Below are 27353 nucleotides of genomic sequence, written 5' to 3'. Positions count from 1 at the left end.
AGGGCTTAGTGTTACGGGAGAGCCAGTGCTGAAGTAGGGTTGGCAATCCCCAGTTGGGCAAACCGGAAACTGCAGTGTACCGATTAGCAAACACTATAATAAACCACTGCCTTTTTACGTTGCAAAGAAATGCTTAAAGCAATTTCTTTCGTAATGATGCAATTATATTATCATCATCACAAACCAAAATTCGTTAAGTGTCCATAGAAAAATCAAAAAGTTATTTCACACCACTCTTGTGAGGTAGCACTTTCAAAATTAGAATGTTATTTCGCATTACTCTCAAAGGTAGTACTTTACAGTCCACTGTCTCAGTTCTCCTTTGCTTGAAAGACGTAGACAGCACCACGCTTGTATAGGATTCCTCCTATGGGTAGCAGACCGAAGTCTGACAGATGCGGCGGCTGCACAGGTCCTAGGTTCACTTCTGTTTCGTTCACCTTCCACTGGCCGCTTTTCTTTTAGCTTTGGAACTCGCACTAAAGGCAATTGCTCAACACCACCAAATTACCATAGATATTGGATGAGGTTTCTTTTTACTCCATTGCGTAACATGCTTTTTTTTTGGAGTGAGCAGACGAGGTTCTCAAAAAGTTCCCAAGGTTTTTTCAAAAGCAGGCTTGAAAGCAATTCCCACAATTGTGTCGACACTTTAAACTGCTGATGAAGTAACTATCTGCATTTTAGTATTTTGCATTTAGTGTTCTGCTTGTAGGTATGCAAGCTTATATCCTGTTGTTAACTAACCAAGTACTGTTGAATGTGAACAGGCTATGGGGCTGTTCAGACGCACAGTATAATCAGTTGTCGCTGCTGTTTCATACCAGATTAAAAGTGGCTGATCAGACAGCAACATCTGCCTCCCGGTATTAACTCGTAGTAGCCCCCCCTTTGCACTTCGCAGCTTGCACGAACCATTCGAGTCTTTTTTTTTTTTTTTAAAGAAATGGAGTGTTACAAACAGCAGATCTTAGAACAGAGCTCCTCACGTCCATCGTTCGGACACACTCAGAGCAGGCCCTGAAATAGAAATTAGCAGGTAAGAGCCAGAGAGGAGCTGTGGTGGTAGATTGCCAACAGTTAAAAGAAACGTTGAAAATAGATTTTTCTGACGCGGATGAGCCTCCCCAAGTTCATTGTCTGTCTGGCAGGTGGCTGGCCTCTTCTGTGCCGCCGAGCAAAATCACTCCATTTGGCCAGCAAAGAAACTTGTGGCTTTCACTTTGGGTTTGTGGAGAAACGCCATTTTAGTCAGTGGTGGTGCTTCATTTGGCAGGGGTCAGTAAATCCCTCAGCAGGCTTTGTAGCCTTCCCCTCACTCCCCCCCTCCCTTCCAGAGCCAAACCAACAACGCTAGGGGGAAAATCTCCTAGAGAGGCAGGAAGTGCTTTTGTTCTTGGCATGTGTGTTAGCAGGAAGAGAAGGGCAGTTGGAAGCCGGGGCTCGAGCGAGCATGTGGTGAGCAATGGAGGCTCCTGCCTGGGAGGCCCCAGGCAGGCAGACTAAGTAAGTAATTCACAAGACAGGGCAAGTTTAGATCAGGGCCAGCAGGACGCGTTTATAACACATTTTGTTTGTCAGGCTGTTTGCTGAGCTGTGCTGTGCTGTGCTAATTTTGTAAATGCAACTGTTTTTGTTTTGTTTTTCTTTTCCTATCTTTTTCTCTTGTAAATAAATAGTTTTTCTGTTTTAAATGCTGGCAGTCAACCTCTGTACCACATAGATCCCCAAACTGCTTTAGACCACGCTGTTTTTAAGAAGGGGGCCCCAGGGAAGGGGGAAGGCATGCAGTTGGATAAGGTGCCAATCCTCCAGGGGTGCCCCAAAGAAGTGCTGAGGTCTCTGTGAAACCCAAGAACAGGGTGGCAGAGGACCTTGAGGCCTGGCCTCAGAGCTGGAGAGGGGGATTGGGAGTCCTGTTCCTCTCAATCTGAACCCCGGGACTGAGCAGGTGGTGGCAGCGCGCCCAAGGGGCAGGAGGAGAAATAGCTCCCTCCAGGAGTTGGCGACTCAATAGGGAGCTGACGGGACCGGGTCTGAAGGCAGAATCGGGCCGGTTCCGCCACAGGGTTTCCTCCAGTTTTTTTACTATGGGAGACTGCGAGATGCAGACAACGGCTATTTCATCCCTTATCGCTATCTGTCCAGCTGGGAGTCCAGTTCTGAGATCATGATAGGCAGTGTTCTGAGATGGTTTAAAACATCACTTTAAAAGAAAAGGTAGACGAGTGTGACCTTCACAGATGCGTAGAAGTAAAAACCATGCTCTCCCATTTCTAAGGAAGGACATTTCTCCTAGGGTTGCCTGCTCTTGGTTTATTTTGTCTTATTTCTTCAATTCATATCCTGCACTCCCAAGTGAGCAGAATTGGGGTGGCTTACAAGGTCACAGACTAGGAAATTGGGTTGGGAAATTCCTGGAGATTTTGGGTTTAGAGCCTGAGAAAGGTGAGGGCTTGGGAGTAGAGGGATATCAGCAGGGTATAATGCGGTACGGTCCACCCTCCAAAGCATCCGTTCTCTCCAGAGGCACTGATCTCGGCCGTCTGGACATAAATTGTAGTATCGGGAGAGCTCCAGGTGCCACCTAGAGGCTGGCAGCCAGGGCTTTCTTTGAAGCAGGAACTCCTTTGCATATTAGGCCACACCCCCTGACGCAGCGAATCCTCCGGGAGCTTGCAAGGCTCTTCGTACAGGGCCTCCTGTAAGCTCCAGGAGGATTGGCTACATCAGGGGTGTGTGGCCTAATATGCAAAGGAGCTCCTTCTACAAACAAAAGTCCTGCCTAAACCCATACATAATGATGTGAGGCATGGGTGAGGAAACATTGAACATTAAGACCAGAGCATGTATGTAAATTCTTCTAGATGGTAAGATGAATAATGGCGCTCGACCCACAGCTGCTTTTTCCATGGTATCCATGTGTTTCTCATAATGCCTCGTTCTACCATAAGGCTTTAAAGAGCCAGTTTAGTGTAGTGGTGAAGTGTGCGGACTCTTATTTGGGAGAACCAGGTTTGATTCCCCACTCGTCTACTTGCACCTGCTGGAATGGCCTTGGGTCAGCCATAGCTCTGGCACAGGTTGTCCTTGAAAGGGCAGCTGCCCCCACCCACCTCACAGGGTGTCTGTTGTGGGGAGAGAAAATATAGGAGAATGTAAGCTGCTCTGAGTCACTGATTCAGAGAGAAGGGTGGGGTATATATCTGCAGTCTTCTTCTTCTTCTACATTAGTCTTCCACGTTTGTTTGAAAGACTAGATCAGTGGCCCCCCAGCCTTTTGGAGTCTGTGGGCCCCTTTGAAATTCTGGCACAGCAAGGTGGGAACAGCCACAAAATGGCTGCCCCGGCAGATGGAGCCAGGCATCAAAAATGGCTGTCGTTAGCTGGCCTTCAGCCACACGGTCAAGATCCTTGTACTGCAAAAAGAACTTATTAAAGGCTCTGAACTGAGGGAGCGGCTGTGACACAGTGGTAGAGCATCCGCTTGGCACACAGTCGGTCCCAGGTTGCCACATGAATATCTCTCCAGTTTAAAGGAGCAGGTGGGAGGTGATGGGAAATATCTCTTCCCGAGACCTTGGAGGGAGCCATTCTGAGTAGACAGTGCTGACTTTGATGGACCAAGGTGTCTGATTCAGTATAAGACAATTTAATGCATCCAAAGAGACTGGGCAAAATGCTACTGTTCAGCAAGGAGCCCGTGCATGTGAGTGGGTTTGCTGGGAAAAGTAAGTGAGGGAAATGAAAAATAAAGCGGGAACTTCATCCTGAACTTGATCAAAATTGAGGTCATTTTTAATATTAAAAAAAAAAAAAGTGGAAAGAGAACCGAAGATAATCAAATGCAGAGACAGGACTGAACAAGCAAAGAGCGGAGCTGAGAGCACCAAGAATAGGTCTTCGGGCTCTAGGAAAATAAACAAGCCATGGAGGAAGGAGGAAATGCCATTAGTTGGAATTTGAAAATGAGGCCGAGTGGTTTTGTGCGTTAAAATCCTGCGCCCTGGCCAGCAGACTCATTCTGCGGCTGCACCACATGCAGCTATGGCTCAGCGGATGAATTACCGAATTTACCCCAAAGAAAGCTGATCCTGAATGTAAGGGGACCCCTTAGAATCATAGAGTTGGGACCTCTGGGGTCATCTAGTCCAACCCCCTGCACAGAGCAGGAAACTCACAAACTCCTCCCCCTAAATTCACAGGATCTTCATTGCTGTCAGATGGCCATCTGGTGTGTTTAACCTTCCACCAAAGATTATACACGAAGCTTTTTAAAATATATATCATGACTTTCATTATTTTTATAATGTAACTTGTGTACATTATAATTTAAGGTAACCATCCACCTTTTTCCAAATCTAGTCTTCCTTTCAGAGAATATAGTATCTCATACTGTGTCAGTTATATTGCAGTTGTTATGATTTTACAGTATAAATTCTAGGTTTGCTTATCACAGAGAAGAGAGAGGAGTAATACAAACTTCTCGCCCCTAGTACTAGAACTCCCATTTTACCCGATCTATGCTTTTTGACATAGCCCTTAGTGTAAGGGTGACAAATATGTGGCCTGGGGGCCGTATCAGGCACCCAGAGGGCTCCTATTAGGCCCCCGAACAACTGGCTGTCATCTGCTTCCTTCTCCCTCTCCCTTGCTTCCTTCTGCATCATAGCTTGCTTTGCCAGACTTGTTCAATTGCACAGAAGCTACAGAGCAAAACCTCTGTTTTCTCCGTTGGCTGAGGCTCCTCCCTTGGGGAGGAAGTGGGGGAGGCAGAGGTTGCTTTGCCAGCCTCTCTCAATAGCACAGCAGAGCTACTGAGCCAAGCCTCTCTTCCTTCAGTGGGCTGAGGCTCTTCCCCCTCCTCATCTCCTGGGGAAGGAAGGAAAGAGCCAGAGCTTCCTTTGCCCAGTTCCCTGGATCCCATGGGAGAGCTAGAAAGAAAGCACCTTTAAGACCAGTGTGCTAACGTTTAAGCATGTTTTAAGGGTTTTTTTTTTTTAAATTCTTAATTGTGTTTGCCTGTGCCCTTTATAAAGTTTATATCTCTGCTACCTAGTCTTAAATAGGTACACACATGGCCTGGCCTAACAAGGTCTCATTTATGTCAGATCCGGCCCTCATAACGAATGAGTTCGATACCCCTGATAGAGCGTTCCCTCTAAGCTGAGTTATTGTGAGCTATCTCAAAGTTTTTTAGCCTCCAGCTCACACATTTTTGTCTTGGCTAAGGAAAAATGGCCCCAGAGCAGGCTAATTTATGCAGGAGCTCACAACGTTAATGCCAGGAGCTCACGAAGTAGGATTTTTGCTCACAGGACTCCGCAATGTAGAAGGAGTACTGCTTACAATATATATGTGCAGTCAAAAAAAGGACTAGAAATCTGGTCTTTTGAAAACTGGTCCCTGTAGATTCATGATAAACACACAAGTGTCCTAAGGCCGTCCCCATTCAACAAACATTTTGATTTTATTTTACAAAATATATATATCCCACCTTTCTGCTCTCAGAGGGGCCACAAAGGCAGCTAACAAATTACACCATACGTTAGTGGTTTCAAAATCTTGTTTTGAAACCACTAACCTCTCTCTCAAAAGAAGGCATTAGATAAGGACAGAACTAAAGTGCATAGAAAAACATCAAAACAACAATTAAAGCAGGGGTGTCAAACATGCAGTTCAGGGGCCGAATCAGGCCCCCGGAGGGCTCCTATCAGGCCCCCGAGCAACTGGCTGTCATCTGTTTCCTTCTCCCTCTCTCTTGCTTCCTTCTGATTAACAGCTTGCTTTGCAAGGCTTGCTCAATCGCACAGGAGCTATGGAACAAAACCTCTATTTTCTCCATTGGCTGGGGCTCCTCCCTTGGGGAGGAAAGGGGGAGGAACAGTTTGCTTTGCCAGGCTGTCTCAATTGCACAGCACAGCTACTGAGCCAAGCCTCTCTTTCTTCTGTTGGCTGAGGCTCCTCCCCCCTCTAGTCCCTTGGAGAAGGAAGGAAAGAGCCAGAGCTGCTTTTGCCCAGTTCCCTGGATCCCATGGGAGAAATACAAAGAAAGCACGTTTAAGACCAATGAGTGCTAATGTTTTTTAAAGTTTTTTAAAAAAATATATTTGTGTTTGTCTGTGTTCTTTACAGAATTTATATCTCTGCTCCCTAATCTTAAATAGGTACAAACATGGCCCGGCCCGACATGGCCCTCTTTTATGTCAGATCCGGCCCTCATAACAAATGAGTTCAACACCCCTGAATTAAAGTATATACAGACTGGCTCATTCCAAGGGCTGCATCCTTAAAAAGGGTTACCAACCTCCAGATGGGGCCTGGAGATCTCCCGCTTTTACATCTGGCTTCCACACTACAGAAACCAGGTCCCCTGAAGAAAATGGCTGCTTTGGAGGGTAGACACGGTCACACTGTACCATGCGGAGGTCCCTCCCCTTCTCGAACCCTGCCTTCTCCAGGCTCCGCCCCCATAATCTTCAGGTATTTCCCAACTCAGACCTGGCAACAGTAAGTCTGAAGCATGCTTAGTTGGGAGTAAATCCCTTTGAACATAGTGAGATTTACTGCTGAGCAAAGCAGAGAGACATGTATAGGAGGAACACCAGTTCAACTCCTCCTTTGCATTGTACCCTGGACTCTTTGGGCTGCCCATGATGCTAACTTTATTTATTTTATTTATTTATGATTTATATCCCGCCCTTCCCACGAAAGTGGCTCAGGGTGGCTCACAACGATAGTCAAACATAAAATTAAACTAGCATTTAAATATATAAGCATTTAAAACGTTCAAAACATTTAAAACCTTAAAAACATTAAACATTACAACAGTATGTATAACAGGAATCTGGTAAAGTTACATTTAATTTCCCATATCAGTTAGGTGTGAGCTAGCCGGAAGAGGGTTGTCTTACAGGCCCTGCGGAACTGAACAAGGTCCCGCAGGGCCCTCACCTCCCCCGGCAGCTGGTTCCACCATGTAGGGGCCATAACAGAGAAGGCCCTGTCCCTAGTAGATTTTAGGCGGGCTTGTTTCGGCCCAGGGATAGCGAGAAGATTTTGGGTTCCCGATCTCAGTACTCTCTGGGGAACATGTGGGGAGAGACGGTCCCTCAGGTAGGCAGGTCCCAGGCCATATAGGGCTTTAAAGGTGATGACCAGCACCTTGTACCGAACTCGGTATATTACTGGAAGCCAGTGCAGAGTCCGAAGACCCGGCCAAATGCGCCCCCATCTTGGGAGGCCCAATAACAGCCGGGCCGCAGCATTCTGCACCAGCTACAACTTCCGAGTTTGGCACAGGGGCAGCCCCATGTAGAGGGCATTGCAGTAGTCCAACCTCGAGGTGACCGTAGCATGGATCACTGTTGCTAGGTCGTCGCGATCCAGGAAGGGAGCCAACTGTCTTGCCTGCCTAAGATGAAAAAACGCGGACTTGGCAGTGGCTGCTATCTGAGCCTCCATCTCTAAGGAAGGCTCCAATAGTGCCCCCAGGCTCTTGACCCTGTCCGCCGCCATCAGCGGCGCACCGTCAAAAACTGGCAGGGGGATTTCCCCCCCCCCCCCCCGCCGGTCCCCGACGACCCAAGCAAAGGACCTCTGTCTTCGCAGGATTTAGCCTCAGTCCACTCAGTCTGAGCCACTCAGCCACGGCCTGTAATGCCCGATCCAGATTTTCCGGGGCGCAGACCGGTCGGTCGTCCATAAGCAGATAAAGCTGGGTGTCACCAGCATACTGGTGACATCCCAGCCCATACCTTCAGGTGATCTGGGCAAGGGGTTGCATATAGATGTTGAATAACATCGGGGAGAGAACCGCCCCTTGGGGCACACCACAGTCGAGTGTGCGCCTCCGGGATAGCTCCCCCCCAATCGCCACCCTTTGTCCCCGACCTTCAAGGAAAGAGGAAAGCCACTGTAAGGCCAACCCCTGAATCCCCGCGTCAGCAAGGCGGCAAGTCAGTAACCGATGGTCGACCGTATAGAACACAGCCGATAGGTCCAACAACATCAGCACTGCCAAGCCACCCCGATCCAGATGCCGTTGAAGGTCATCTACCAGGGCAACCAACACCGTCTCCGTCCCATGGCCCGGGCGAAAGCCGGACTGAAGTGGGTCAAGGATGGAAGCGTCCTCCAGGAAAGTCTGTAACTGATCACCACTGCCCTCTCAATAAGTTTGCCCAAAAAGGGCAAATTTGAAACCGGCCGATAGTGTGCCAATTGGGCCGGGTCTAAAGATGTTTTTTTAAAGAGGGGACGGACCACTGCCTCTTTAAGCGGCGTTGGAAAATGCCCTTCCATCAGGGATCTATTTATGATATCCTGTACAGGATATCTGAGGTCCCTCTGGCAAGATTTAATAAGCCAGGAGGAGCATGGGTCCAATTTACAAGTTGTTGGGCGAGCAGATAAGAGAATCCTGTCAACTTCCTCCAGGCTGAGGGGGCTAAAACCATCCAGAATATAATCCGAAGACAGGCTCGGGGCCTCGGTTTCGCTAACTGTCTCAAAACTGGCAGAGTGACGCGATCTTATCCACAAAAAATTTCGCAAAAGCCTCACAGCCTATTTCCAATTCAATAGAATTTGGTCTGCCTTGTGGCAGCGTTGTAAGCCCTCGAATTATATCGAACAATTGTGCCGGGCACGAAGTTGCGGACGCAATCTTGGCTGCAAAGTGTGCTTTCTTTGCGGATTTGATTGCCATCTCATAGGCCTTCAAACTCTCTCTATAAGATGTTCGGATCACTTCATCTCGAGTACGCCGCCATTGCCCCTCCAGTCGTCTGAGTCCCCGCTTTAATTGCCGCAGCTCCCAGTTAAACCAGGGTGACGGCTTCAGGGGGGGGGGGGCGCAGAGGGCACCTAGGTGCGATCACCTCGATGGCTCTGGAGAATCCATCGTTCCAGGACTCTACCAGATCATCCAGGGAATCGCCAGTGGGCCAGGTATCCCGCAGGGCCGTTAGGAACCGTTCCGGGTCCATCAAGCCCTGCGGGCGAGCTAAAATACGCTCTCTGCCTAAACAGGTTTGGGGTGACACATCCATACGAGCCTTGAGGGCAAAGTGATCCGACCATGGCACTGCTTCCATTGTAATATCGTTCACTGATACTCCCGCTGCGAAGACCAGGTCTAACATGTGTCCCGTCTGATGAGTGGGTGTTGTAACAACCTGGGAGAGTCCTAGTGTTGCCATGGATGACACTAGGTCCATCGCCTGACTGGAGGCAGCATCGTCAGCATGAACATTGAAGTCACCCAAGACCAATAGCCTTGGGCACTCCAACGCCCAGCCCGCCGTGGCCTCCACCAGGGATGGTAAGGAGCCGGCCGGTGCGTTGGCGGTCGGTACAACCCCTCCCCAACATCCCACATCAGGCCAGCACATTCAATGCTCGGGATCTCCGGGGCCAGGAGAGCCCTAAAGGAGTAAGCCTCTCGTATGAGTAGTGCCACTCCTCCCCCCGCCCGCTAGTTCAGGACTGGTGAAAGACCGAGTATCCTGGGGGGGGGTCATCTGGGAGAGAGCTACAGTCTCCCCCTCGCACACCCAAGTCTCGGTCACGCATGCCAGGTCCATATCCTGTTCAGAAAGGAACTCCCGAAGGATAGAGGTCTTATTATTAATGGACCTGGCATTGCATAACACCAGTGACGGAGGCGAGTGATTTAACCTGGCCCTACTACCTGTCACCGTCGGGATGCTTATGGATGATGCTCCCCCACTCCTGGCACTCTAGGCAATCACCTAGGCCCTAAATGACCCACACCAAGCCTTGAATTCAGCAGGAGCTCACAGGAGCACAGCTCCTGAAGCTTTCTGATGCCCCCCTCCTTCTCCCCACCTACCTACCTTGTCTATTGAATAGTAGGTGCAGCTGCATAACAATTCCTGGATTAGGAAAGTGGGCAGCCAGCCATTCACCAGGGGCTTTGCCACACCCCCAGCAGCCCTCATTCACCCTTGGAGAAGCCCACACCACCCTTTCTCCACTTCTTATGTGATTTTGGGTGGCGGGTGGCTTGCTGACGTTTTGGCTGGGGAGGGAGGTGACTCAGGAGAGCCCCAGACGAGTGAGGCCTGCTTGGGCTGGCTGAATCTCTAGCCAGCCCATGAAGACCTGATTTGCCTGGGGCTCTCCTTTCTTTCATCAGGTTGCTTTGGCTGGTTTGGGGGCGGGGGGGTGGCATATTGTAATGAGTTATGCTAATAGAAGAAGAAGAGGAAGATATTGGATTTATATCCCACCCTCCACTCTGAAGAGTCTCAGAGCGGCTCACAATCTCCTCTACCTTCTTCCCCCAAAACAGACACCCTGTGAGGTGGGTAGGGCTGGAGAGGCTCTCACAGCAGCTGCCCTTTCAAGGACAACCTGTGCCAGAGCTATGGCTGACCCAAGGCCATGCTAGCAGGTGCAAGTGGAGGATTGGGGAATCAAACCCAGTTCTCCCAGATAAGAGAGCTCTGGCTCACCCAAGGCCATTCCAACAGGTGCAAGTGGAGGAGTAGGGAATCAAATCCGGTTCTCCCAGATAAGAGAGCTACAGCTGACCCAAGGCCATTCCAGCAGGTGCAAGTGGAGGAGTGGGGAATCAAACCCGGTTCTCCCAGATAAGAGAGCTACAGCTGACCCAAGGCCATTCCAGCAGGTGCAAGTGGAGGAGTGGGGAATCAAACTCGGTTCTCCCAGATAAGAGAGCTACGGCTGACCTAAGGCCATTCCAGCAGCTGCAAGTGGAGGAGTGGGGAATCAAACCCAGTTCTCCCAGATAAGAGAGCTACAGCTGACCCAAGGCCATTCCAGCAGCTGCAAGTGGAGGAGTGGGGAATCAAACCCGTCTCTCCCAGATAAGAGAGCTATGGCTGACCCAAGGCCATTCCAGCAGCTGCAAGTGGAGGAGTGGGGAATCAAACCCCGTTCTCCTAGATAAGAGAGCTATGGCTGACCCGAGGCCATTCCAGTAGCTGCAAGTGGAGGAGTGGGGAATCAAACCTGGTTCTCCCAGATAAAAGAGCTATGGCTGACCCAAGGCCATTCCAGCAGGTGCAAGTGGAGGAGTGGGGAATCAAACCCACTTCTCCCAGAGAAAAGACCGCACACTTAACCACTACACCAAACTGGCTCTCCACCTAATAAGCTCCACCACCTGTTTTCTACAAAACAACTCTGTATGGGGACTGTATGGTATTATACCCACATGTCCCACAGGATAGTAATGTGAAGGGAGCTGAGCAGTGGGTGTGACAGCCCACTGCATACCTGGGTTGAAGCTGGTGCATCTTCAACCGGGCACGCCGTACAAAAGCGGCCATTTTAATACAATCTAAGAAAGTGGCGAGAGAAGTTAATTTTCGTTCTGGCCCCCTAACCTTTCTCCCCCTTCTCTCCAGCTGGGTTTTTTGCATATCAACCGTTCCAAATTGTACGTCATTATTAGGAGCGATCAATTTGGACAGATGGGATAGCCAAAAATCCTGCAGGCTATCATTTTGAAGGGAAAGGTCAGTTCTTTATCATTCAGCATCTACCTGTGCAACAGCTTTACTTCCTATGAGGATTCCCCAGGGAACATCAGGTAGGGAAGGATTTATCCTGTGAGGGAAAATTAATATTAAATTGCACAGAGAGAGGGAGGGGAGGGAGAGGGATGGAATAATGTCAGGTTCCTCGTTTCCTACCGCTGCAGAACTTGCAAGCCACATTTTAATATTCTTACAGGGGGCAAGGCAAAAGTTTGAATACCGGAGATGATTTAACAGCAGTGTGTTAGCAATTAACAGATGCTGCGAGTATAGGCTCCGGGGTAAAATATGATTTCATATCCTGCTTCCCAGTCAAAGACGTGGTGTAGAAGAAGAAGAAGACAGAATCTATTGGCTGTGTGCTAGAAGCTCTCTGGAGGTGTTTTAATAAAGCTTGAGTGTGGTTGCAATAGCTAGAGCAGCTGTTAAAAAAACCAGAACTGTGGATATGGTGCTGGAAAGTGCCATTAAGTTGTAGCTGACGTGGTGACCCCGTAGGATTTTCAAGGACAGAGCTAAACAGAGGTGGTTTGCAATTGCCTGCCTGGACATCATGGTGGCCTCCCATCTCAGTATTAACCAGGGCCCACCAAGATTTGACACTTAGGGCTGTCAGCCTCCAGGTGGTGGGTGGAGATTTCCTGGGATTACAACCGATTTCCAGGGGCAGAAATCAGTTCATCTGGCTGCTTTGAAAGGGGGACTGTATGGTATTATAGCTCATCGAAATTCCTCCCCTCACAATACAAGAACTCATGGACACTCCATGAAATTGCTGAGCAGTTGGGTTGGAATGGATAAAAGGAAGTCCTTCTTCACCCAAAGGGTGATGAACACATGGAATTCCCCGCCACAGGAAGGTGGTGATGGCTGCCACCATAGACAGGTTCAAGAGGGGACTGGTTAAACATACGGAACAGAGATCCATCACTGGCTATTAGCCACAGGTATTGTTGGGGCAAGTGATACTCTGTATTCTTGGTGCTTGGGAGGGTCAACAGTGGAAGGGCTTCTAGTGTCTTGGCCTAACTGATAGACCTCCTGGTGGCACTTGGGTTTTTTGGCCAGTGTGTGACACAGAGTGTTGGACTGGATGGGCCATTGGCCTGATCTAACATGGCTTCTCTTATGTTCCCTCCCCAAACCCCACCCTCCTCAGGGCTACCACCAAAATCTCCTGGTGTTTCCCAGTCTGCAGCTGGCAACCATAAAGATCAGGTTAGCCTGGGCTGTCCTGTCCTCCTTTGCTTGTTTTATAGCTGTTAAGCCTTCAAGAGTTGACTTCTACTGAGCCCCAAGTCTACCCAAGTTGGCATGAATCTTTGGGATCATTGGCATGGGACTGTCCTAGTCCCACAATTCTTTCAGCTGGAGCTTCAAGACAAATTTCAAATTTCTCCGTCCTGCTGTTTTGACTTGAAAAACTCCTCTTTTGGTTTCGCTTCTCTTTGTGATTCATTTCTGTATGTTTTTACAGCTGTGTTATCTTTGAACAGTATGCAGTGAATCTTTCTTTGGGCTCCCCAAAGAGATAAAATCCGCCTCAGACGGATTCACGGGCTTTTTGGGCCATGGCTCCGCTCTCCTCCACTCTTCCTGAGGCAGTGGGGAAAGCATTCAGCATTACTCAGGAGGCCATTTGAAGGAGGTTAAATCTCTCTTTCTGTGAATGTTTTTATGGATTTGGTTCATATATACAGTTTGTTCTTTATTATAGGTCTAAATGTTATTGGTGGGCTGTCTCTTGATTTGTCTGGTTCTGTTTTGACAAGCTGCCTTGGTTCCCTTTATGAGGGCAGGAAGGCAGGAGATGATTCTTGTAAGAATTAGGGGAGATCTCATTAATTGTCCTGGGGGAGGGAAGATGTATACAACATAAACTAATCTCTAAGAACATAAGAAGAGCCCTGCTGGATTAGACCAGTGGTCTATCTAGTCTGTCTCATTCAGTGGCCAACCAATTTCTCTGGAGGACCATCAAGAGGCCTTAGAGGCTGAAGCCTTCATAAGAACATAAGATGAGCCCTGCTTGATCACACCAGTGATCCATGTAGTCCATCATCCTTTCCCACAGAGTGGCCAACCAGTTCCTCTGGAGGACCGTCAAGATGCTGTACAGCCCAAGGTCTTCATAAGAAGAGCTCTTCTGGATAAGACCAGTGATCCATCTAGTCCAGCTTCCTGTCTCACACAGTGGCTAACGAGTTCCCATGGACAGCCAACAACAGGGCATAGAGACCAAGACCTTCATAAGAACATGAGAAGAGCCCTACTGTATCACACCAGTGGTCCATCTAGTCCAGCATTCTGTCTCACACAGTGGCCAATCAGCTCCTCTGGAGAGCCAACAACAGGGCATAGAGACGAAGGCCTTCATAAGAGCCTTGCTGAATCAGCCCAGTGGTCCATCTAGTCCAGCATCCTGTCTCACACAGTGACCAAACAGTTCCCATGTAGGGCCAACAACAGGGCACGGAGTCTGAGGCCTTCCCTCGATGTTGTCTCCTGCCACTAGGATTCAGAGTTCACCATGGCTAGTAGCCACTGAGGAACCTATCCTCTATCAATCTATCTAACCCCCTTTTAAAGCTATATGTGCCTGTGGCCATCACTACACCCTTTGGCAGAAAATTCCACATTTTAATCACTCTCTGTGTCAAGCAGTTTTTCCTTTTGTCTCTCCTGATTCTACTGTCCATCAGCTTCACTGGATGCCCTCGAGTTCTAGTACTTTGAGTGGCCCCCCCACCTCACGTTTAGAAACAAAGGCAAACAGTAGGAAACTCACGCATTGAGAACAGGGTTCATAAGAAGAACCAAAAATAGGGAAAAATTTTTTTCATCCCTTCCAGAGAAGTTAAAGATTTATTTGTACCCCACTTTTCTGCACAGTGGGAACCCAGAGTCATTTTCCTTCCCTCCATTTTATGTTCACAATAATTCTGTGTGGTACGTTAGACTGGGATAGTGACTGGACCCCTGTCACCCAGTGGGTTTCTTTGGAACGTCTGGGATGCAGAACTTGCGCTCTGGCCATAAGCCATGTCCCTCACCCCCCCCCCCCAATTAGGGTTGCCATGCAGTTCCTGTTAATTGGCAGAGTGTATGTAAACGAGGGAGAGGCAGTCATGAGACTGGGCATCTGTAAAATTGACTGTGGTGACTGGTGAAAAACTGGTAGTGACATAGGTAGTTCTAGGAACCACCAGAAACTATGGTAAAGCCATAGAGTTTCCATTGACTCCTAGAGTTACCCCGCATCATTTTTGGTCTTTTACTGGAAGCGATGTGACACCACAGCTGGTGTTGCAGGTATTTTTTAAAATTCTCTCTTGCTGCCACTCACGGTGGTGGGTTTTGGGAATAGGAGGCAGGGGATCCACACCCCAACCAGAGCAGCCCTGCCCCAAATTAATTCCTCTTCCATCTGGAGATACCAACTGACAGTTAATACATTGTAGGTTGAATCTTGCCCACTTTCCTTCTTTATTCCACCCCCTATCATACATGGGCTTCCCATGGTTTCCAGTAGAACCTTTTGGGTAACCAAAGTGGACTCCTCCTCCCTTTTTCAGAAGCAGAACAGCTAGATCAGGGTCATCAAACATGTGACCTGGGAGCTGAATCAGGCCCCCGAGCAACTGGCTGTCATCTGCTCCCTTCTCCCTTTCTCTTGCTTCCTTCTGCTTAACAGCTTGCTTTGCAAGGCTTGCTCAATTGCACAGGAGCTTCAGAGCAAACCTCTATGTTCTCCGTTGGCTGAGGCTCCTCCCTTGGGAAGGAAGGGGGGGGAGGCAGAGCTTGTTTTTCCAGGCTTTCTCAATTGCACAGCAGAGCTACTGAGCCAAGCCTCTCTTCCTTCTATTACCTGAGGCTCCTCCCCCCTGGTCCCCTGGGGAAGGAAGGAAAGAGCCAGAGCTTCCTTTGCCCAGTTTCCTGGATCCCATGGAAGAGATACAAAGAAAGCACCTTTAAGACCAAAGAATGCTAACGTTATAAGCATGTTTTTAGTTTATATATATATATATATATATATATATATATATATATATATATATATATATATATATATATATGTGTGTGTGTGTGTGTGTGTGTGTGTGTGTGTGTGTGTCCTTTATAAAGTTTATACCAACATGGCTTGGCTCAACATGTCCCAGCGCAACCTGACATGACTGACTGACTGAGGTCTCATTTATGTCAGATCTGGCCCTCATAACAAATGAGTTTGACACCCCTGAGCTAGATGGATCCAACCCAGTCCTCTGCATTTTCCGTTTTGGAAATGTTTCTTCATATTTAATAGCCACTTAATCCCAGTCATCATTTCCCCAGTTATTGACAATGGAGACAGCAACCCATAAACCGCTTCTTGGCGGAACTCCCAAAGAAATTGCCTGAGTACCAGGGCCAAAGTGGCAAGATTCCTTAATACATTTTTTGTTTTAATTTTTCGAGTTACAGTGGGAAGAATGGCAGAAAATAAACAGGGCTTTGCCATTCATTATGGCGTATTTGAACCCCCCAAACAACCATTCATCCGGGAGGAGAGCGCATTCAAGAAATTGCCATGGATTATAATCATTTTAGCGAAGCGTCTAATTTATCTATTAAGCCCCCTTTAATAGATGACGTCACTTCGCTCTTTGATCCGGGGTAGTGGGGGGAAGAGGGCGGGAACGATTTTATCAAATTAAAAAGAGAGAAACATACATTATGGCCTCTCACTGTAATTTACATTTTAAGTAGTTGCCATTACAAAGAACTGGACTGGGGCTTGCGAAACTTCTCCTTTATATATGTATTTTTCCTTTTGTTTTACTGGCTGCCTTTCAAAAGGTGTGCTGGGAGAGGAAGGGGGGATAATAATAAAGGAAGTCTATTCTACTGAAAATGGGTCGGCTCCATGCTTCTTTCCGCAAAGACAATTGTTCCTAGTACATGCCAAGAGGCATTTAGCCCATGCATTTGTCAGCGGAATAAGGGTTGCCTCTCCCTTTCCTTCATGATTTATGGCAGGAGTCTTTTCTGTTGGGTCAACTGTAGTGCAGTACGTTTTCATTCCACTCATAAGATGAACTGTAATCCAGTTGTGTCAGGCATCTGTCTCAGCTGGTGGAAGCAGAGCTTGCACTGAGAGACTATTGTCAGTTTGGTGTAGTGGTTAAGTGCGCGGACTCTTATCTGGGAGAACCGGGTTTGATTCCCCACTCCTCCACTTGCACCTGCTGGAATGGCCTTGGGTCAGCCATCGCTCTCTTATCTGGGAGAACCAGGTTTGATTCCCCACTCCTCCACTTGCACCTGCTGGAATGGCCTTGGGTCAGCCATAGCTCTCTTATCTGGGAGAACCAGGTTTGATTCCCCACTCCTCCACTTGCACCTGCTGGAATGGCTTTGGGTCAGCCATCGCTCTCTTATCAAGTGCGTGGACTCTTATCAGGGAGAGCTAGGTTTGATTCCCCATTCCTCCATTTGCAGCTGCTGGGATGGTCTTGGGTCAACCATAGCTCTCACAGGAATTGTCCTTGGAAGGGCAGCTGCCGTAAAAGCTCTCTCAGCCCCACATACCTCATAGGGTGTCTGTTGTGGGGGGGGGAGGGAGGGTAAAGGAGATTGTGACTGCTCTGAAACTCTGAGATTCAGAGTATAAAGCGGGATACAAATCCAATATCATCATCTTCTTTTGTTGCCCTCTTCGTCCTCTCCTACTATTAGGCATGTCTCCCATTGGGAAAGGGAAGATTGACGCAGAATCTATAATTGTGCCTGGAACATCTGCCTAGTTGTCGGTTTTCATAGGTGACCAACTGTAGCCAATCCAGGCACCAGCCCTGAGTAGCTGTCTTATTTTTCTTTATTGTGTCTTTTTAAAAAAAAGATGCACAGAAGCTTGCAGTGAATACTTGTTGTTGTTTTCAGTTCCTGATGTGCAAATTGCATATTCACAGCTGAGGAGAACTGTTTTGAAAATAGCAACCAATTTCTGAAAAATAAGAGTGAGTTTGTGGGAAACAAAATAAAGGAGAGAGGTGTGCTGTTGTCTGCAATGGAGTCCGTTAAAAGTTGGTTGATGGTAGAACTTAATACGGGACGGGTCTAAGCAATGACTCTATGCTCACTGAGTGCACGGTTGCATGGGGGAACATGTTTGAGCGCCAGTCTGATCCTCTGTGCAATATGCTGAGTGGCGTGCTTCAAGAGGGAAAGTGTGCGCAAATAAACCATGCACAATTAAACCACTTCTTCCAACATTCTGAAACAACTGGGAAACTTGGCATTTGTGAACACCACATCTTTATATTTGCAGATTAATGCCACACATCAGGGCTTTTTTTGTAGCAGGAACTCCTTTGCATTCTAGGCCACACACCCCTGATGTAGCCAAGCCTCCTGGAGCTTGCAGTAGGCCCTGTACGAAGAGCCCTGTAAGCTCTTGGAGGATTAGCCACATCAGGGGTTGTATGGTCTAATATGCAAAGGAGATCCTGCTACAAAAAACGCCCTCCTCCCCATATGCAAGATCATGTTTCAGCACAGCAAATGTATCTTAGAAACTGCACAAGAGAATTTGCACCCTCTAAAACGGGGGTGGCCAAACTGTGGCTTGGGAGCCACATATGACTCTCGCACATATTGTGTGGCTCTCGAAGCTCACTTCTTTGGCTGGCTTGGAGAAGGCATTTCTCTCTTTAAATCACTTCTCCAAGCCAAACCAGCTAACAGCTTGGAGAATGCATTCAAAGTTGCTTCCTTTCCACCTCTACCTGGAGAGCCAGTTTGATGTAGTGGTTAAGTGTGCGGACTCTTATCTGGGAGAATCGGGTTTGATTCTCCACTCCTCCACTTGCACCTGCTGGAATGGACTTGGGTCAGTCATAGCTCTGGCAGAAGTTGTCCTTGAAAGGGCAGCTGCTGTGAGAGCCCTCTCCAGCCCCACCCACCTCACAGGGTGTCTGTTGTGGGGGAGGAAGGGAAAGGAGATTGTGAGCCGCTCTGAGACTCTTCGGAGTGGAGGGCGGGATATAAATCCAATATCATCTTCTTCTTCTTCTTCTTCTCTACCTCCCTCCTCCCACCCCCATCTAGTTGCTGGCTTTCCACCTTTCCTTCCTTCCTTCCTGTCTTGCGGCTCTCAAACCTCTGTGTGGGTCTGATGTTAATATGTTAAGCAAATTTGGCTACCCCTGCTCTAAAACAAGTGCTCATCTCAACATTTTGTGGCCATGAATTCCAGAAGTGCAGGAGCACTAGAGGTGAGAGGAGGAGAAGCAAGTTGACAATGAAACATGGATGGTAGGTGAAGAGTGAAGGCCTTGCGGGAAACACCAAAGAGAAATGGGTAGATTTCACCAGGCAAATGTATCTGAATCTAGGTTATTCAACAGTAGCGGTCCTGTTTTCTTTCCAGCCATATTGCTTCCCCCCATCCATTTATACCACTGTCCAGAAAAGGGCAACTAGAATGATTACAGGGTTGGAACACTTTCCCTATGAAGAAAGGTTCAAGTGCTTGGGGCTCTTTAGCTTGGAGAAATGTCGACTGCGGGGTGACAGGATAGAGGTTGACAAGATTCTACATGGGATGGAGAAAGTAGAGAAAGAAGTACTTTTCTCCCTTTCTCACCATACAAGAACTCGTGGGCATTCGATGAAATTGCTGAGCAGTCAGGTTAGAACCGATAAAAGGAAGTCCTTCTTCACCCAAAGGGTGATTAACACGTGGAATTCACTGCCACAGGAGGTGGTGGCGGCTACAAGCATAGCCACTGTTTGGCCTCATAATACCTGTTACTCTCCTTTGGTTTCTACCGGTTGCCTGTTGATATCACCGGCTCCATGCAGGGCCGGCACATGGGAGTTGGTGAGATAGACAGCTGCCTGGGGCGCCGCCTTGCCGGAGGGGCGGGTGCCCCCTCCTCGTCCCTGCTCACGCTGACCCTGTGGAGTGGGAAAGGAACAGGCAAGGGATGGCCCGAGCCACGCGTTCTCGAAAAAAGAACGTGCGGCTCAGGCTGCCCCTCACCTGGCCCTCTCCCGCTTCAGAGGCAGCGGGGAAGAGGTCGCCTCCTTCTTTCTTGCAAACTACCTTTCAGACCGACAAAGTTTTATGCAGAATGCATACTTCTTCAGACAATGGACTGGGGTTCAGGGAGCAGAGCTGCATATATACATAACATATGAACATATGAAGCTGCCTTATACTGAATCAGACCCTTGGTCCATCAAAGTCAGTATTGTCTTCTCAGACTGGCAGCGGCTCTCCAGGGTCTCAAGCGGAGGTTTTTCACACCTCTTTGCCTGGACCCTTTTTTGGAGATGCCGGGGATTGAACCTGGGACCTTCTGCTTCCCAAGCAGATGCTCTACCACTGAGCCACCGTCCCTTCCAAGTTGGTCTTAAAGGTGCTACATAAGTTGGTCTTAAAGGTGCTACTGGTCTCCTACTTTGTTCTATTGTTTCGGACCGACACGGCTGCCCACCTGGATCTATGATCCTGTGCTGGCTTGGCTTTCATCTCGTTTGCTGGGTGCAACCTTTCGATAAGCTGTTTAGATGCATCCGGTCTAATTTTGTCGTGTCCATTTGCACGATCAGACTGCGTTCTCGCATCTCCCTTCCCGACTGGTCTGCTGCTGCCACCTCCGCAGTTAAAAGGTGGTGGGAAGTGTTTCAGATTTTTGAATGGAGACTTATTACTTTGCTGTCTCTGTGCGCCTTGGTTTCTACCCATGAAGCAGTAAAGGGCCAGGCCGAGTATTCGCGTTGTGCGCTAGAGAAGAGTCCGTGGGGGGGGGGGTTTGGCCTGGGGTGCCAGAACCCCTAGCATTGGGTCTGGCTGCATGTTGTAGAATGGTAAATTTAGATTTGCACTTGAGCATGGACAGAGTGCCAGATAGATTTCCATTAATCCTGATCATAGGACTCATTTGCACTAAGCTGCCTTGCGCTGCTGTTACCTTTCAAACTATTACCTTTAAAGTATTATATTTGCAGAGCTTGCCTTAATGTGTATAGTACCTTTTCCTATGGATTCTAGGCCCAAAGTCTGGGAAACAAAGAACAGTAGGCCTCTATTAGAGTCCTCGCTAAGCATATGAGATGTGAAAGAGAGCACATTTCTCTAGCAAGAGACTGTTATCAGAGTTCTGTTAGCATCCTTCGATGAGGAAAGCTTTTCTCCCTGCCTCAAGGAAGGACCCCCTAGCCTGAAAGGAGCCCTCACTCCCACGTAAGTAGAGATTGTACTTACTGACACATTCTCTGGAACCAAACCAGAAACCGTGCGGATGCTAGGTGCCAGGAAGACGGGAGATTGGGAGCAGAGAACAAAGAAATCCCCAAGGAATTACCTCACCCTGGTAGAGCTGGTTTGGTGTAGTGGTTAAGTGTGCGGACTCTTATCTGGGAGAACTGGGTTTGATTCCCCACTCCTCCACTTGCAGCTGCTAGCATGGCCTTGGGTCAGCCATAGCTCTGGCAGAGGTTGTCCTTGAAAGGGCAGCTGTGTGAAAGCCCTCTCAGCCCCACCCACCTCACAGGGTATCTGTGGTGGTGGGGGGAAGGAAAAGGAGATTGTGAGCCACTCTGAGACTTCGGAGTGAAGGATGGGATATAAATCCAGTATCTTCATCTACCTCACAGGGTGTCTGTTGTGGGGGAGGAGGTAAAGGAGATTGTGAGCTGCTCTGAGACTCTTCGGAGTGGAGGGCGGGATGTAAATCCAATATCTTCATCTACCTCACAGGGTGTCTGTTGGGAGGGGGGAGGTAAAGGAGATTGTGAGCCGCTCTGAGACTCTTCGGAGTGGAGGGCGGGATGTAAATCCAATATCTTCATCTACCTCACAGGGTGTCTGTTGTGGGGGAGGAAGGGAAAGGAGATTGTGAGCCGCTCTGAGACTCTTCGGAGTGGAGGGCGGGATGTAAATCCAATATCTTCATCTACCTCACAGGGTGTCTGTTGTGGGGGAGGAAGGGAAAGGAGATTGTGAGCCACTCTGAGACTCTTCGGAGTGGAGGGCGGGATGTAAATCCAATATCTTCATCTACCTCACAGGGTGTCTGTTGTGGGGGAGGAAGGGAAAGGAGATTGTGAGCCGCTCTGAGGCTCTTCGGAGTGGAGGGCGGGATGTAAATCCAATATCTGCTAATGCCTTCAGGTTTCAGGAGAAGAATTTGGAAGAAACACGGCGATGCTTATTATTCAGGGGTGGAGAATGGTCTGCTTTCACTCCATTGGAAAGAAGCCAATGAGATACCACAAAAGGCTGAGAGCGAGGATTTGTAACTAATCAACTAGACCTGCTTTGTTATCAGAAATGGCATAAATATGCAATGTTTTGTAAAGACGGGTTTGAGGAAAAACTCAGGAAGGATGGTGGTACAGAAAGAATGCGGCTTTTCCCTCCTGCCACTGGTGGTAATAAAGGAATCTCTGGATCAACTCACTTGGAACTCTGGCTTTTGAGTCTCTTCAATTGGGCTGGAGGGACTCAACTTTTGGCACAGATGGTGTGTGCAACGATGTGAATAAACAGTTTCCTCAGCCCCTCCTCACTATACCACACTGGCTTTCTTTGGACCCTGGCCAAAACAAGGGCACTTTAGGTGTGATATGTTGCGTTCTGGAAATGTCATGTCAAGACTCAGCAACTCTGAGTCTCGATCGGAAGCTTCACTCGGTTGTCAGTATCGTTCAAACCCGGTCTGCCTCACTCAGTAGCACTCCATAAGCCCTAATTGCCTGGGCTTAGTGCCACACTTCCTGATTTAATAGAGTAGCTTCATTAATGTCCCATTTAGTTGTTGCTGATAACCTCTCTGTTGGCGGATGCATCCAAGGTGTTAATGGGGAATTGGTGGCAATCACAGTTCGATCTGGATTCTCGTCAAGCCTCGGGTAGACCTTTTGGCCCCAATTGACCATCCCGACCATTCGATCGCAACGATAAGTTTGAGCACACATGGAGACTTCAATAAAACCATTATCCTCTGCCTTGATTTTCTGGTCGTTTTCGCCACTTCCTCTGGAGTATTCCTCTCAGCGGTGCCATCTAATCAGCTTTAGGTTTTAATTAAACAGCTGTCATTTGCTTCCTAGTTCTGTTGCGACCCGATGTTGTATTAAATTTTAATTTAGATGAGGCTGAATAAGAAGCAGATTCCTTCAGACAACAAAGAAACACTATTAGCAGGTTACAGTTGTAATTAAGGAGAGCCCGAATGAAGCTGCTAATGCCTTCAGGTTTCAGGAGAAGAATTTGGAAGAAACACGGCGATGCTTATTATTCAGGGGTGGAGAATGGTCTACTTTCACTCCGTTGGAAAGAGCCTCCTGTTCAGAATGCAGTGTGTACTTAAAATACAACACTCTGTGAGAGCTGAAACAAGATCCCTGTGCTTTGAAAAGCAGTTCTAGGGCTCACAGCTTACTGGTCCAACTATTATTGTCTCCAAAGCCAGGATGGAATTAAGAACAGAAGAGCCCTGCTGGATCTGATCAGTGGTCTAGATAGTCCAGCATTCTGTCTCACACAGTGGCAAACCAGTTCCTCTGGACAACCAACAACAGGGCAGAGAGGCCAAGGCCTTCATAAGAACATCAGAAGAGCCCTGCTGGATCAGACCAGTGGTCCATCTAGTCCAGCATTCTGTCTCAGACACTGGCCAACCAGTTCTTCTGGAGGGCCAACCACAGGGCATAGAGGCCGAGGCCTTCCCCTGTTAGAACATCAGAAGAGCCCTGCTGAATCAGACCAGTGGTCCATCTAGTCCAGCATCCTGTCTCAACCCAGTGGCTAACCAGTGGAGGGCCAACAACAGGGCAGAGAGGCCGAGGCTTTCCCCAAACATTGCCTCCTGGCACTGGAATTCAGAGACTGACTGCCTTAGAATGTGGGAGGTTTCTCTTTAGTCCCCATGGCTAGTAGCCACTGGTAGAGCTGTCCTCCGTGAACGTGTCTAGTCCCCTTTTAACGGTTTGTGTACCTCTGGCTGTTGCTACTTCCTCTGACAGCAGATTACACATTTTAATTACTCGCTATATAAAGAAGTATTTTCTATTGTCCATCCTGACTCTGTTGCCCGTCTGCTTCATTGGATAGCCTCAAGTCTTTGTGTTTGGGGAGAAGGAGAGAAATGTTGCATTGTCAACTCTCTCCACCCCGTGCATAATTTTATAAACCTCTGTCATGTCTCCCCTGAGTTGCCAGTTTTGTAAAGAAAAAGAAGATATTGGATTTATACCACACTCTATACCCCGAATCTCAGAATCTCAGAGCAGTTTACAATCTCCTTTATCTCCCCCCCCCCCCCGCCAACCCACAACAGATATCCCGTGAGGAAGGTGGGTCTGAGTGTCATGGGTGCTGGGGACCCTGCAGAGGAAGTTGAGCCTGCAGAAGAAACTGTGCCCCTGCCACCTGCACCAGTGCCCCTGCCTCCTGCTGGAGAAGTTCCCAGCCCCCCTGCCTCACCCTCTCGGGTGGCGCGTGTGCGTGACCGCCTCCGTCAGGACCTCAGGGATCGGAGGAGGGCGGCACGCTCACAAGCAAGACGCTCCCTGAGCCCTGAGTTTTGAGAGGATTCTGGCCCTTTTAAGAGCAAGGATGCTTGAGTTGCAACAGGATCCTGGCTGCCCTCCGAGTCAGCAATTAGCCCAAATGGGCAACAGCCAGCAGAGGGCTTTATAGCTGTAGGCTTTGGGAGGAGGCTTTGTGGAAGCAATTAGTCATCTCCCTGATGTTCTAGCATCCACTCCGGCTTGACTTTGGTTTCTGGACTCCCTGACTTTGGCTTGTGACTTCTGGACTCCCTGACCTCGGCTTCTGGACCTTGGACCTGCGATACTTGTACAGTGATTCGGATTTGGCGCCTCGGACCCTCCTGCTTACTGGCTACAGACCTCGGACTGCCCCTGGACTTTGCCTGACCCGGCCCCAGCCGTGACACTGAGAGAGCTTTCCCAGAAGCTGCTCTTTCAAGGACAGCTCTGCAAGAGCTATGGCTGACCCAAGGCCATTCCAGCCGCTGCAAGTGGAGAAGTGGGGAATCAAACCTAGTTCTCCTGGATAAGAGTCCACACACTTAACCACCACACCAAAATACAACAAAATGAAAAATCGCGGGCTTTTTAGCCTTTCCTTATAGGGAATTCCATGCATGCAGAGTGTTTCCTTTTTTCACCCTGCATACGCCACAAGGAAGCCCTGTGTAGGCTTACCATTTCCTTTCATAAAGAAGAGCTAAGGGGTTCCCTTGAAGGTATGGAGCTTCAGACTCTGCTCTTGTGTTGAAGTTGTGCATGAATTTAATGGAATTGTCTATCATCTTTCTGTTGAGATATCCAAGGTGGCTTATTGTTTAAAATACATCGCAGTACAGTTATTAGGGTGTAATTATCATTACAGCAGACTCTGATGAAATATTATAATGGAGCCTTTGGCTTAGAAGCTGGAATTACTCAAAATATTGCCTTAGGAATGCTAGTCATGAACACAGGTAGAGACAGAGAGTCTTCTGCATCTTCTCATCTCCCTATTTTTGCTGTCCCTCCCGTTTCTCCTATGCTGACCCATCTCATGATGGTCTCCAATTACTTTTTTTCTTGCCAGATGGTCCCATAAGCCTTTGAATACATCAGCAATAGAGGCAGAGAGGAACGTCATAGACCCCTCTCTAAGGAGTAAGAGTGTGGAAGATTTACTTACTATGATGATTAGCAGCTTAGACCTTTTCAGGAGAGGACTCAGTTATCAACCCATCAATCAGCACAAGGCTGTTTTGCATCTTCTGGGTCCACTCTGGAGAAGACAAAAGGCAAACATTTTAGGGCAGGGATGTCAACCTCATTCGTTATGTGGGCCGGATCTAATATAAATGAGACCTTGTCGGGCAAGGCCATGTTGGGCCAGGCCACATACACTCCCATTTAAGATTAGGCAGCAGAGGCAGAAACTTTAGGTAGCAGAGATAGAAACACAGACAAACACAAAGATTTTTTTTTTGTCTTCAAGGTGCTTTCTTTGTATTTCTCCCAAGGGATCCAAGGAACTGGGCAAAGGAAGCACTGTCTCTTTCCTTCCTTCCCCAGGGGACCAGGAGGGGGGAGGAGCCTCAGCCAATAGAAGGAAGAGAGGCTTAGCTCAGTAGCTCTGCTGTGCAATTGAAAGAGCCTGGCAAAGCAAGCTCTGCCTCCCCCTCCGTCCTCCCCAAGGGAGGAGCCTCAGTCAATGAAGAAAATAGAGGTTCTGCTCTGTAGCTTCTGTGCGACTGAGCAAACCTTGCAAAGCAAGCTGTGAAGCAGAAGGGAGCAAGAGAGAGGGAGAAGGAAGCAGACGACAGCCAGTTGCTTGGGAGCCTGATTCGGGCCCCGGGCCGCATGTCTGACACCCCTGTTTTAGGGCATTCAGTAGTGTTTGCATACCTGGTTCTTAACCATGAGAGGACACTGGTGTAGTCATCAAGTTGAGATAAAAAGAATCTGCCATGGCTTTCACCCATGCCATGAATGATGGACAAATGGATCAAAAGAATTTGCCATGGCAACTCCTGATGGGCCTGGGAGCTCTCCAAGGTCCTGTAATGTGATTTTGATTAGATCCCATAAATGACTCTTAGCGGTCTCCGATTCTTGCTACCTTACTCTACTGCCAGGAGCCCCATGGCACAGAGTGATAAACTGCAGTCCTGCAGTCAGAGTTCTCTGCTCACAACCTGAGTTTGAGCCCGGCGGAAGTTGGGTTTAGATAGCTGGCTCCAGGTTGACTCAGCCTTCCATCCTTCCGAGGTCGGTAAAACAAGTATCCAGCTTGCTGGGGGGAAATTGTAGATGACTGGGGAAGGCAAGGGCAAACCACCCCGTATAAAGTCTACCGTGAAAACGTTGTGATGCGACGTCACTCCAGAGTTGGAAATGACTGGTGCTTGCACAGGGGACCACCTTTATCTTTTTACTCTATTGCCTGATACTGGTGGCCCCGTGCTATAGTTTGGTCCTCCTTTGGTCTTGCCCATTACCCCACAGGCTCTGTCTGGGATACCTCCTTTCCCCAAAGAACCTAGAGACCTATCAGCTTTCTTTATTCTGTCTTTCCTTTCCAGTCGTTTTGTGCCCGAGCTGGTTTTCATTTTTGCCAAGGTACAAGCTTGCCAATCAGCAATCCTTCATGATATCCAATTCACTCTAGTGCCAATCACCCTGCTAAAGATAATCTTTTGACTTTTACTGTATCTTTGGCAATGGTTGCCTGGTGCCCGCTTCCCGGTGGTTTCCCATCGTATTTTTTGGGAGACTGAAAAGATCTTTTGTCTTTTTTTAATGAGAGAATCTGGCAGCCTACAGAGATTCCAGAATATTAGTTGCAAGCTGCTAAAAGGGCTGAGCCCCATTCTATCTCTCCAAAATTCCACCAGTAGGATTATTTATCATGCCAGCCATTTTAATTACATCCCAGCACTCCTCTGTTCGATGTCATCCTGCTTCTGAATTTTCAGTGTATGTTCCTAAATCTGGGCTGTTTTCTGAGAACTGTAAAGGAACATCTGCCTCGCAGTGCTATTGCAAGGGTCTCTTAAGGAGTCATCAAGAGAGCTGGGGTCTCTTAAGAAGAAGAAGAAGATATTGGATTTATATCCCGCCCTCCACTCCAAAGAGTCTCAGAGCGGCTCACAATCTCCTTTACCTTCCTCCCCCACAACAGACCCCCTGTGAGGTAGATGAAGATATTGGATTTATATCCCGCCCTCTACCCCGAAGAGTCTCAGAGCGGCTCACAATCTCCTTTACCTTCCTCCCCCACAACAGACCCCCTGTGAGGTA

General features: G+C 48.4%; 1 protein-coding gene across 1 annotated transcript in view; it reads left to right on the top strand.

Moving 5' to 3' along the window:
* The window catches only part of TMEM132B (transmembrane protein 132B), a 384514-nt gene that overhangs the window by 276995 nt on the left and 80166 nt on the right, over positions 1 to 27353 (top strand). The window lies entirely within an intron of this gene.

This window comes from Heteronotia binoei, chromosome 11 (genome assembly GCF_032191835.1).
Source record: "Heteronotia binoei isolate CCM8104 ecotype False Entrance Well chromosome 11, APGP_CSIRO_Hbin_v1, whole genome shotgun sequence".
NCBI classification, from domain to species: Eukaryota; Metazoa; Chordata; class Lepidosauria; order Squamata; family Gekkonidae; genus Heteronotia; species Heteronotia binoei.
The sequence above is the reverse complement of the archived record's forward strand: the minus strand, read 5'-3'. Positions and strand labels throughout refer to the sequence as shown.